This window comes from Ranitomeya imitator, chromosome 5 (assembly GCF_032444005.1).
Source record: "Ranitomeya imitator isolate aRanImi1 chromosome 5, aRanImi1.pri, whole genome shotgun sequence".
NCBI classification, from domain to species: domain Eukaryota; kingdom Metazoa; phylum Chordata; class Amphibia; order Anura; family Dendrobatidae; genus Ranitomeya; species Ranitomeya imitator.
Window position 1 is genome coordinate 635,384,970 of NC_091286.1, and position 13,540 is coordinate 635,398,509.

Sequence of the window (13,540 nt, forward strand, 5' to 3'; positions counted from 1 at the left end):
GTGGGGGGTTTCTACTGTTTAGGCACATCAGGGGCTCTGCAAACGCAACGTGACGCCCGCAGAGCATTCCATCAAAGTCTGCATTTCAAAACGTCACTACTTCACTTCCGAGCCCCAACGTGTGCCCAAACAGTGGTTTACCCCCACATATGGGGTATCACCGTACTCCGGAGAAACTGGACAACAAATATTGGGGTCAAATTTCTCCTGTTACCCTTGGGAAAATTAAAAAATTCTGGGCTAAATAATTATTTTTGAGGAAAGAAAACGTATTTATTATTTTCACGGCTCTGCATTATAAACTTCTATGAAGCACTTGGGGGTTCAAAGTGCTCACCTCACATCTAGATAAGTTCCTTTCGGGGTCTAGTTTCCAAAATGGGGTCACTTGTGGGGGGTTTCTACTGTTAAGCCACATCAGGGGCTCTGCAAACGCAACGTGACGCCCACAGAGCATTCCATCAAAGTCTGCATTTCAAAACATCACTACTTCACTTCCGAGCCTCGGCATGTGCCCAAACAATGGTATACCCCCACATATGGGGTATCAGCGTACTCAGGAGAAACTGGACAACAACTTATGGGGTCCAATTTCTCCTGTAACCCTTGGGAAAATAAAAAATTCTGGGCTAAATAATTATTTTTGAGGAAAGAAAACGTATTTATTATTTTCACGGCTCTGCATTATAAACTTCTATGAAGTACTTGGGGGTTCAAAGTGCTCACCTCACATCTAGATAAGTTCCTTTGGGGGTCTAGTTTCCAAAATGGGGTCACTTGTGGGGGGTTTCTACTGTTAAGCCACATCAGGGGCTCTGCAAACGCAACGTGACGCCCACAGAGCATTCCATCAAAGTCTGCATTTCAAAACGTCACTACTTCACTTCCGAGCCCCGGCATGTGCCCAAACAGTGATTTACCCCCACATATGGGGTATCAGCGTACTCAGAAGAAACTGGACAACAACTTTTGGGGTCAAATTTCTCCTGTTACCCTTGGGAAAATAAAAAATTGCAGGCTAAAAGATCATTTTTGAGAAAATAATTTTTTTATTTTATTTTCATGGCTCTGCGTTATAAACTTCTGTGAAGCACTTGGGGGTTCAAAGTCCTCACCACACATCTAGATTAGTTCCTTTGGGGGTCTAGTTTCCAAAATGGGGTCATTTCTGGGGGATCTCCAATGTTTAGGCACACAGGGGCTCTCCAAACGTGACATGGTGTCCGCTAATGATTGGAGCTAATTTTCCATTTAAAAAGCCAAATGGCGTGCCATCCCTTCCGAGCCCTGCCGTGCGCCCAAACAGTGGTTTACCCCCACATATGGGGTATCAGCGTACTCAGGACAAACTGGACAACAATATTTGGGGTCCAATTTCTCCTATTATCCTTGGCAAAATAGGAAATTCCAGGCTAAAAAATCATTTTTGAGGAAAGAAAAATTATTTTTTATTTTCATGGCTCTGCGTTATAAACTTCTGTGAAGCATCTGGGGGTTTAAAGTGCTCAATATGCATCTAGATAAGTTCCTTGGGGGGTCTAGTTTCCAAAATGGGGTCACTTGTGGGGGAGCTCCAATGTTTAGGCACACAGGGGCTCTCCAAACACGACATGGTGTCCACTAACAATTGGAGCTAATTTTCCATTCAAAAAGTCAAATGGCGCGCCTTCCCTTCCAAGCCCTGCCGAGTGCCCAAACAGTGGTTTACTCCCACATATGAGGTATCGACGTACTCGGGAGAAATTGCCCAACAAATTTTATGATCCATTTTATCCTACTGCCCATGTGAAAATGAAAAAATTGAGGCGAAAAGAATTTTTTTGTGTAAAAAAAGTACTTTTTCATTTTTACAGATCAATTTGTGAAGCACCTGAGGGTTTAAAGTGCTCACTAGGCATCTAAATAAGTTCCTTGGGGGGGTCTAGTTTCCAAAATGGGGTCACTTGTGGGGGAGCGCCAATGTTTAGGCACACAGGAGCTATCCAAACGCGACATGGTGTCCGCTAACGATGGAAATAATTTTTCATTCAAAAAGTCAAATGGCGCTCCTTCCCTGTTATCCTTCCCTTCCAAGCCCTGCCGTGCGCCCAAACAGTGGTTTACCCCCACATATGAGGTATCAGCGTACTCAGGACAAATTGGACAACAACTTTCGTGGTTCAGTTTCTCCTTTTACCATTGGGAAAATAATTTTTGTGACTAAAAAGTTAAATGTTCATTTTTTCCTTCCATGTTGCTTCTGCTGCTGTGAAGCACCTGAAGGGTTAATAAACTTCTTGAATGTGGCTTTTTGCACCTTGAGGGGTGCAGTTTTTAGAAAGGTGTCACTTTTGGGTATTTTCAGCCATATAGACCCCTCAAACTGACTTCAAATGTGAGGTGGTCCCTAAAAAAAATGGTTTTGTAAATTTCGTTGTAAAAATGACAAATTGCTGGTCAAATTTTAACCCTTATAACTTCCTAACAAAAAAAATTTTGTTTCCAAAATTGTGCTGATGTAAAGTAAACATGTGGGAAATGTTATTTATTAACTATTTTGTGTCACATATCTCTCTGGTTTAACAGAATAAAAATTCAAAATGTGAAAATTGCGAAATTTTCAAAATTTTCGCCAAATTTACGTTTTTATCACAAATAAACGCAGAATTTATTGACCTAAATTTACCACTAACATGAAGCCCAATATGTCACGAAAAAACAATCTCAGAACCGCTAGGATCCGTTGAAGCGTTCCTGAGTTATTACCTCATAAAGGGACACTGGTCAGAATTGCAAAAAACGGCAAGGTCTTTAAGGTCAAAATAGGCTGGGTCATGAAAGGGTTAAATCACACTAAAATCACAGAATATTTGGTTAAATTGTGCGCCACATATAAAACATCAACCATCAATGTCTGATTACAAACATATAAACCAAATACTAACAAAACAAACTAAGAAAAACACAGAGGACAGAAATACCCGATCAATGGCCCAATCATCGCTCAAGCTGTTTGGTTGTCATGGTAGTGTGCCCTCCAATCGCTGATGTAGTTCATGTCCACATACCCGTGTATCCAATCACCTTCTGTTATACAAAAGGCCTGCCAGCTGATCCCCATGATTCAGCGATTGGAGGGCACACTACCATGACAACCAAACAGCTTGAGCGATGATTGGGCCATTGATCGGGTATTTCTGTCCTCTGTGTTTTTCTTATATGTTTGTAATCAGACATTGATGGTTGATGTTTTATATAACCATATATTCTGTGATTTTAGTGTGATTTAATAAAGGCCGCCCCTTGATTGGTCCCTGTATAGGTTCCACACTATTTAAGATGGCCACTATTGATGTTTTGTATGCTTGACAAAGGCCATTGTGGCCGAAACGTTGCATCTTTTATATGGCTGAATAAAGACCGTTTTTGGATACGATTCGCCTGGTATGGATGCTGCTCTTTTTTTCTTTTTTTTTCTTTATTTTTTTCTTTTTTTATTCTTTATTTGGGTCATTGTCACTGTGATCACCCCTTTAAGTACCGCCGGACCCGGCCCGAGTACCCCATGGACCTAGCGGGTGTTACATAAACACCATTTGTGCTTCTGCTATGTGTTTGTCTACCTTCCCAGCACCTTTACTTTCTCCTCGGGTTGGTGGGAGATTATTCTTGTTTGTTTTATTAATCTCCTTAGTTCTCCTTATTTCCCCTTCATGCATGTGCTTCAAGTTTCCTCATATGCCTGCACACTTTCCCTCTCTTGGTTAGCTGTGCAAAGTGGCCTCACCTCTGGCTCCACAGGAGGTACAAAAAACCCATTCATGGCCTTTTAGGGAGTCAGGTCTGATGAAGTGTTTTTTAGCTGTGTGGCCAGGTATTGTCTAGTCTGTACAGGTACCTGCATGGTGTGGGGGCAGCTTCTCTGTGTTATAGGCTTTATTATCCCTGTTACCCATGAATGAGTGAGTTACGTGCATAACACAATGTTTACTTATGCGGGGAAAAATATTTTTTTGCATGTAGTACTCACAATAATGTTGAATGTATAAGAGGGAGGAAAACGATCATGTAGAAGGGAGAACCAGGCTGCAAGTGCTGCTGAAGCGCCTAGTCCGGAACTGCTGAGGCCGCGCCTCCTGTTGCAGGTGGGAAGGAAATTGTGGACGGAGGAGACCCGTGACCTGCCGAGAGGGGGCGTGGTGAGTCAGGCTAGTATAAGGAGGTTTGCGCTGAATGAGAGAGGACCTGCGATGCTCCGCGGCAGTGATCAGGGTCGGATGCAGTAAGGACCCAGGGAATGTCATCGAGCATGCAGGTCAGAGCACACCGAGCGGGAGTTAGTTAGAAAAGGCTCCTGGCCGCAGAGCGCAAAGACAGGGCGGCCGTGTGAGAGACTCACCCTTATCAGTGGGCACGCAGGGAGATGTAGAGCATCGCAGCACAGACTTTCAGGTATCGGCCGGCACACGGAGGAGCGCACACCGGGCAGAGCATTGCAGAGCAGCCACTGAAGTGACGCTGCTCAGAGAGACACGTGCCGAGTAGAGACTTGTGTAGAGCATCACACTTCGGCTCTGCAGTTTAATGGACTAGGGGCTCAGTGGGCAAAACTGGTGACCACTCGATGCCGCCAGAAGTAGGACCATTTGTTAGGTGGGGAAGCCTGAAGACTCAGCACCGGCCTCAGCCGGACTCTGAGAGAGAAATGGACGACCGAGTCACGATAAGTGAAACTGATAGATAGACTGCTACTCTGTTAAACTGTTACCCTGTTTAACCCTCAGCCCTTTAACAGTATTTCCTGTGTTTTCTCTTTGGGAAGAGGTTATTCCTGTTTAGATAAAGTGAATAATTGTTTAACCCCTGCTTTGCTCATCTGTGTCAGCAGGATTGTGCACAGTAACCTACAGACAATGTCAGGTCGGCGCGGTTATACTGATTAAAATGATACCTTGGTTGATGAAATCCATCTTGTGTTTGTTGTTTAATCTTTATTTACAGTTTGTATTCAATTAGATTCTTGTTCCCTAAGGCGGGTCTGGAGGGGGGTCTTCATGTGATGCTCTGATTAGGTATTCATAATGCAGACTGCTGACAGGTCACTGATCCCTCACTGACCTGCCCCCTAATTTTCATAATCAATACCGGTAAATCCGGTAAAAAATCGGATTGAATTTGGACCAATGTTATTCTATGATTGTGTCTTCATCTGCTTTTTTTTCCAGCTCAGAGATCGGATCACGATCGGACTGGAAAAAAGTCGCAGCATGCTGTGATTGCAATCAGAATTCGGATCGCATCCCTCAATGGAAGTCAATTGGTGCGACAAAAAAAATCACACATCACTTGGACCATGCAAGTGGTGTCCGATTTTTACACACCGATCGCATTTGAAAAGCCGGCAATTCATGTGCCGCAAATAGTAAAATCACAGAGTAACAAGTTAGAACAGAATAGATAGAATATATATATATATATATATATATATATATATATATATATATATATATATACACCTAGAATACATATATATGCAGTGCCTTCCAAAATTATTCGGCTCCCTGGAACTTTTCAACCTTTACCCACATATCATGCTTCAAACGTAAAGATACCAAATGTAAATTTTTGGTGAAGAATCAACAACAAGTGGAACACAATTGTGAAGTTGAATGAAATTTATTGGTTATTTTAAATTTTTGTGGAAATTCAAAAACTGAAAATGGGGTGTGCAATATTATTCAGCCCCTTTAACTTAATACATTGTTGCATCACCTTTTTCTGCGATTACAGCTGCAAGTCGCTTGGGGTATGTCTCTATCAGTTTTGTACATTGAGAGACTGAAATTCCTGCCCATTCTTCCTTGGCAAATAGCTCGAGCTCAGTGAGGTTTGATGGAGATCGTTTGTGAAGAGCAGTTTTCAGCTCATTCCACAGATTCTCGATTGGATTGAGGTCTGGACTTTGACTTGCCCATTCTAACACCTGGATACGGTGTTAGAATGGGCAAGATTCCTATATTGGACAGACTCCTATAATATTCTTAATTAAACCATACTTACAACCTCACCTATTTCCAGAGAAGCCCTCGATCTCCTGTAAAAAAAAAGTAAAATAAAAAAGCAACAATATTCCATACCTATCCGTCATTGTATCCCACACTGTAATCCATGTCTGGGGGATAATTAATTTTGAACCAGGACTGTGCCAAGATGCGGCCGTCCCAGCTGAAAACTACTGGTGAATGAGCTGCTGGGAGTGCAGCTTCAGTGATGTCACTGAGGCTGCGCTCCCAGCCATGCTGAACTGGAATGACCTCTGGACCGTGGGGAAATACCAGTGATGAGGTCACCACAGTTCAAGCACAGTTTCTTCACAGCAGATCACCATGAGAATGTTTCACGTGATCTGCAGTGACCCTCCAAATCAGCTATACAAAAAAACCTGACCAGCACCTCCTAAGTGTGAATAGGTGCAAGCTGTAGCGACTGCAAAAAATGTATAAAAAAGCACAGCAGCACTCTGTGAATGCCAAGACATATAGTGTCAATGGATATAACAACTGCATTGTCCCTCAGCAAGATGTACTTACATAAAAAGCAAAGGTCCTTAGCGCATAAATTGGCCAATCCATGGGTGCCCGTCAACCACGGCAAGTTGACACTTTTCTGACAGATCCTATCATAACCCTTCCCTATCCTACTGTACATGCCACTTTCGGGCTAAAAAGCCTACAATACATGACAAACATGTCTTTTCTGGGCTGCAAGCCAACAATTTGAATGGGCAACAGACCAATCCTTCTCTATCTTGATATCACCTGTCTGGGAAAAGTTTGGAGGCCCACACACACATAAGTGGATTCAGAAGACTTTTATCTAATGTGTACAGCGACCTTTATTGGGTCAGTAAAAAGTAGCAAATCCAAACATCATTAAAGCTATTAAACATTCTGCCCTAATGAGTAAGTTGGACGAGGGTTGTCTTCTTAAAGCCACCTTATGTTACAGAGCTGTTACACCAAAAATACATGTTAAATTGTATTTTTTGTTGCCTTTTCTCTACAGCTTGGCTCCTATATTAATTTAAAATTAATATTTTTCAAAACCACTTTTCATGTTTTTCCCTCCACGTATGAATTCTTTTTTTTTTTACCAGATATATTAATGCACCTTAACATTGTAAAAATTCAGGGAGTTCAGGCTCGGATTGTTATGCACTGTGAGTGAATGATGACAAAAATTGCAGACTGTATTATTATTTGCTCATAAAAGTATATCATAAAAATGGATTTCATCCAAACCGCCTTTGGTGAGGACTTGGATTGAAGTCAAAAGCCTCCCGATTTATAAGCTCCCGTAAATATGAGGAAATATGATGTTTAGAGTCCGGGGTCGCCATAGTCCATAAAAAGGTATCTCTTATCACAAGCCTCATCTTTACATGTCAATGCACATATCATAGCTAATTTTCCGGAGGTAGTCATCAAATAAAGATAAGACAAGCGAGGCTCAGGCAGGTAGTAATTTGTCATTCATGTGAATTATGTATAGAAAAATAGACATTTATCATACTCGGAAGCTGTGACACAGAACAATGTATCAGCTGTAGCAAGAATTTCTCTTACCTTCTGGAGAATTCAGAGCCAGCATCTGTACGTATCTCTATACCATTATCTACAGAGCAAAGAGTGGCTACAAAGATTGTCTGGAGGACCCAACACACCCACTGTGACGGCGGTGGGTGTGGACCTGCTGCACCACTGGCCGTGCTTACCCAGGAGGAGCGTAACAAACTAGCTACCTGGTCTTCACTAGAGCTACTGATGGTGAGGCTAGGCTTTGGCCTAAAGGAAGCCTCAATGTGCCACTCTAGGACAATGCTCAGACCTTCAGCAGCTGACCAATGGGTCAAGGCAGGGATACGAGGTAATGAGGGTGTAGACAGAGATGCGGTCAGGAGGTCCATGGTCGGGGCAGACAGCATAGGTTAGGAGGACAGAGCTGGAGTCACAAGCAGAGAGGTCACACAAAACGAATGGGGAAGCCAGGTTAGTAAGAGGAGGGTCAGAACAAAACAACACCTTATCAGAGCACTAGAGCAAATGGCAACTAGGAGCTAAACTCAGGCAACGTGTGGAGGAAGGAGCTGCCTAATATAACACCTGCTGTCAGGGAAGAGGCCAGGGAAGCAGAACTTTGCAGGCCACAGTGATTATAGATTCCTGCTGAGTCTGGCCCTGCCTTCCTATAGTCAGGTTTAGACTCTCAGCAACAGGAGAGAGTAGTAGTAGTGCTGGAACAGGGTTGCCAAATTTATGGACAGTTCGTAAAAACCCAGTGCTTTTTTCTGCCCTCCGTAGCGTCCGGCAGAAAAAAGCAGCGTCCATAAATATTCCCACCACACCTGAAGTTTGTACTGTGCAAGCACTAAAAATGCTGCCATATGCAGTACAAACAGGAGCTCAGGAAAAGGAGGGGGCACCGAGGCGCAGGTGTAAGGGTTAATCACAGTTTACTGTATTGTTGGAGATCAGTGATGTAATATAAGATCTGGAAACTAGAGGGCAGCAGCTTGAGGCCTGATTTAAAGCACAAGAGCTTTGGCAGTTCGTGAGCAGATTGCAGAGGCGAGGAAGAGACCGGAGGGAAGTGGAGGTGCCGGTCCTTGGGAAAAGTCTGGATAGAGTGGTGCAACTCTGGATCTGATGTTGGTGACTCTGCATTGTTCGGCTTGACATAAGAAGACTCGGTGAGGACAACCAAGTTCACAGCATCTTCGGCTAAGCCATGTGAGGCCTCATCTCTAAGGGCTTAGGGAGGCTCTGCTTTGGAGAGGTCGGCATTCCCTAAGAGCTTCAAGACAGTGCTTCCAATTATTCGGAACCTTCTACTTCAGCCTCCGGACGTACCGATACCATCTTACATCTGAATATATATGCGCCTATATAAATAACTTTATAAAGGTCTATTTAATTAGGTAAAAAAGGCGTCTTCTGTAAAGACATTTAGAAAATTGCTCTGAAATTGTTTAGCAATAGCTCTGAATAGGCGATTACTAAAATATTGGGACAACGCTGTCGTTTTATCAATTTATGAATAGAAACGGTTGATCTCATTGTATTTTGCTTTCATATAACTACAGTATACATATATATATATATATATATATATATATATATATATACAGTGGGAAAAAAAGTATCTAGTCAGCGACCAATTGTGCAAGTTCTCCCACTGAAAAAGATGAGAGAGGCCTGTAATTGACATCATAGGTAGACTACAACTATGAGAGTCAAAATGAGAAAACAAATCCAGAATGTCACCTTGTCTGATTTTGCAAGACTTTTTTTTTGCAAAACATGGTGGAAAATAAGTATTTGGTCATTAACAAAAGTTCATCTCAATATTTTGTTATATATCCTTTGTTGGCAATGACAGAGGTCAAACATTTTCTGTAAGTCTTCACAAGGTTGCTGCACATTGTTGGTGGTATGTTGGTCCATTCCTCCATGCAGATCTCCTCTAGAGCAGTGCTGTTTTGGGCCTGTCGCTGGGCAACACGGACTTTCAAATCCCTCCAAATTCTCACTGTGCTCGCGGTGATCTCATTGAGGTCACCGCAATTCATTGTCCTGTATCACATTGATCTGCCATTGGGAACGCACCTTTAGTGACCTGCAGTAACTTCTATGAATTGCTTGCTATTGCTTGTCACTGAAGCTGTCTCATGGTTTTCAGCCTTGGTAGTCACATCCTTCCACCGTTCAGGTTGTAAACCAGATATCGCAGAGATGGATTATGACATGGGACAGTATAGCTTATCTTCACTTCGGACAGGTGAGGGATATGGTTGTTTCTTATTTTCTGTTTTTTTACAGGGGACAAGGGCTTCAATGGAATAGGCATAATGTGAGCAAAACTTTGTTTTTATTTTTAAATAAATGTGTAAAACAGGGTGTTTTTTTTCCAAATAAAGGATTTTATTCATGCTGTGTATATCAAAACTTACTATTGGGTTAGTAATGAGGTTAGTAAAGGGGTACCCTACATCATTTTTTTTGGAGTCCTCCTTAAATTCATCAGGAAACTCTGAGGCTGTGAGCTGCTACTAATAGTCTGGGAACCTTATGGGGTATTGTCTCTTGTCCCAGATTATTAACATCAGTCTGCAGCCATGGGCTTTCTCTATGCTGCTTCAGAAAATTGCGATGGAGCCCATGCCGTTTTTTTAATTTAATTCTTTATTTTACACAAGAGTTACACAGCTGCTGAATACAACTCCCATCGTTGTCTGCTTGTTGCACTGATCTCAGTGTGAGCAGGTGACAATGATAAGAGCTGCCTTCAGCTGCTGGCACCTGGGAACAGCATGAACTGTACTGCTTCTTCCCAGGCAATGGTACGCGTTATGCTGATGACACACAAATGTCATCTGTGTGTCATGAGTGTGCACGTGTGCATCACACATTTTGTCCGTGGTGTGTAAAAAAACCTGACTCGTGTGTACCACCATTAAATACAATGGGTGTGCGTGTGATCGTGTTTACAGCCCTTAAAAATCGGACCGCAAGCGAACACAAAAAATGGACATGTGAAGAAGGCTTTAATGAGTGACAGGCACCTTTTTCTTTCACCAGATGTTTTTCAAAACTTCTTTAGAAAAAAAAATGCTGAAAAAATTCCTCATATGGTCAACTAAGTGGATTTCCCATAGGAAGCAATTTCCAAACGTTTTTCAAACTGTTTTTAGTAGGATTACAGAACAGATCTACTCCAAAAAGACAGTGTTAACATAGCCTCATGCTCCTATAGACCCACAGAAGTAAACAGTGGTCTAACTCACTGACGGACACAAACATAAGAAGGCCCCTTGTTCAAGAACAGTATATGTGCTCTCTGCAGTCCAGTAGATCATCATAATGCACAATTCCTGCTGATTTGGAGATTAAAATTGGCCCCTCTTACCTCTTGGGCCCCTGTGCTTGCACAGGTTGCACCACTGATATGTCCGCCCCTGATCTAACATATAGGCCGGAGTCACACTAGCGTATAATAGGGGCGAGTGCAATGTGATTAAAAATCATATAGCACTCAGACCAGTATTAATCTATGGGGCAGCTCACATCACCGTTTTTTTTCTCGGGTGTATTCTACGTGCGACTGAAATCGCAGCATGCTAAGACTGTACGCGTATATCGGCCGAGTCTCGCCAATGCAAGCCTATGGGTGCGAGAAAAAAAATTGGACACCGCATGGACAGGGTGACTTGCGAGAAATACAGACACATTTTCCTCATTTCAGTCCATTGAGCCATTAAATTCATTGGGGAAAAGCAGTGAGAAATGTAAAGCCATACGCCTGTCATATACGGATGTCATACGGATACATCGCATTACACATGGATGACCATACGGAGAACATTTGTGCGATTCTCGGGCGAGAGAATCAGACCGATTTTTTATTCTTTGCGTCTGACTCCGGCCATACACTACAATTTCATTCACCTGAAACCCCATTCTCAAGATCACAGGGGTCTCAGAGGTTGGACACTCATAGACCTGATATATGATAAATGTTGGGATAACTCCTTTACCAAACCGTTGTCTTCTGATTTACTATTCTACGGCCAGTTTTAGGTTTGGGTGGAAATCCTCTTTAGGCACAGTCCTACATGGGCCAGAATACTTTTACATTAAAGCCCAGGCTTTGTCGATAACTTACTGGTAATTCTTACTCCCGGCAAACTTCACACTACAAAGTTTTAGCTCACAGTTTGTTGGCCCCATGTGCCCCAGAAGCAGAACAATTTATTTAATCCCATACAGCACAAGTGAGACCTTTCATCATTTTTATTAGTCTCTCACTAAACAAAAATGGTTGTACAGTGAAATCAGATCCTATAAGCCGGACGCCTCCTTTTACAGCAACTTTTAAGATTTTTTTTTTATAATGAAAAGCTAATTCTTAAACAACTGTCCAGCCAGCTGCGGAAAATAACATCTGCATGTTCCCAAGAATATTCTATTCCACGAGTAGAGAACAAATTAATACCCGCACTGATAACATGAGAAACATGCTGCACTGAATGAAATCTTATTCCTATACTTAAAGAATAAACTTTGCTCTTAAAGTACATGACCACCATAGAGAACTATTCCAGAAGGCGCCATAGATTGCCAATACGGTTGTGCTTTTATACTGGCTCTTATTCCAGGAGGCGCCATAGATTCCCAAACAGATGCTTTATTACTGACTCGCGACAAATATATTTATGAAATATTTATCTTGCCATTGAAATACACAGTGGTATAACTGAAAGCTTATGGGCCTCCAAATATTAGGCATCTTTAGTAGTATAAATTGTTTCCTGTGAGACAAAGGGACCCCTCAGTCACCCCCTAAGGGTATGTTTCCACGGTCAGGAAACGCTGCGTGTTTGACGCTGCGTGCAGTGGAGGCGTCAAACACGCAGCATCCAGATGTTACAGAGTAGCAGAGGGGATTTCCTGAAATCCCGTCTCCACTATCTGTAAAAAGACGCAGGCGGCAGACCCGCGTAAACGGACATGCGGCGCGTCTTTCCAGAACGCAGCATGTCTATTTACAATGCGGCAACACTCCATCGCCGCTCCGTAAAATTAACCATGGACTATCATTAGATGCGGTAAAACCACATCTAATGATTTGTCACATGCGTAATAACTGCATAAACGCAGCTTACTACGCATGTCTACTAATTTAACCCTGCTGTTTTGTTCGCATTTACTATACACTTGTAGTGTTCCGGGTCACTATGACCCGGCTTATTAAACCTTGATTTTAGACACTCTAACTCCATTTTCTTTATACTTTTTGCTTACTAGACTGTTTGTGAACATGTTTGGTAGTAAAAAAAAAAGAAAAATGAACTAGAAATCTTTTTTTTTTGTTTTTATTCTGAAAAAACAGATCCATCCAATGAGCAAAACGAAAATAGAAAACTACACATATTTTGTAAAAAATAAAAAAACAAAACAATCAAATCAAATATTTTGTGATAAAAAATTAAAGATAATAAACATTACAATGTGAATATATTTACATGATCATATAAATTTACGGATTCTTGCATGAAAAACAATACACATGATTTTTGCATAGAAATGTTTTACAGCCAGAACATGTTATACTCGTCTTGTTGTCACAAGTAGAAGGGCAATAGCTGCATCTTTTTCTTTTGATGCCGGCAGAGGCCATGGGGGTAGAAGCGCTTGTGGAGGACATGGCTTCACTGTCCTGGGCATGTTGATGGATGCTTTGTACCAGGCCTGCTGCTGCTTCTGTTCTTGGTGTAACTTTTCTGTTCTCAATATAAGGCCTAACCAGTGACTGTACCAGTGAACAGAGGTATGTACACAGCTGCTCGCCAAAGAAACTGAAAGGTAACATGTCTGGGCTAGCATATGTGTACTGATAAGAGCAGAGAAGATAAGAACCCTTGTGAAAACAAGCAGATAAGCCAGGAAGACAGACTTACTTAGCAAAAAAAAATTATTTGCAAGACTTTACAGCTCAGCTTTAC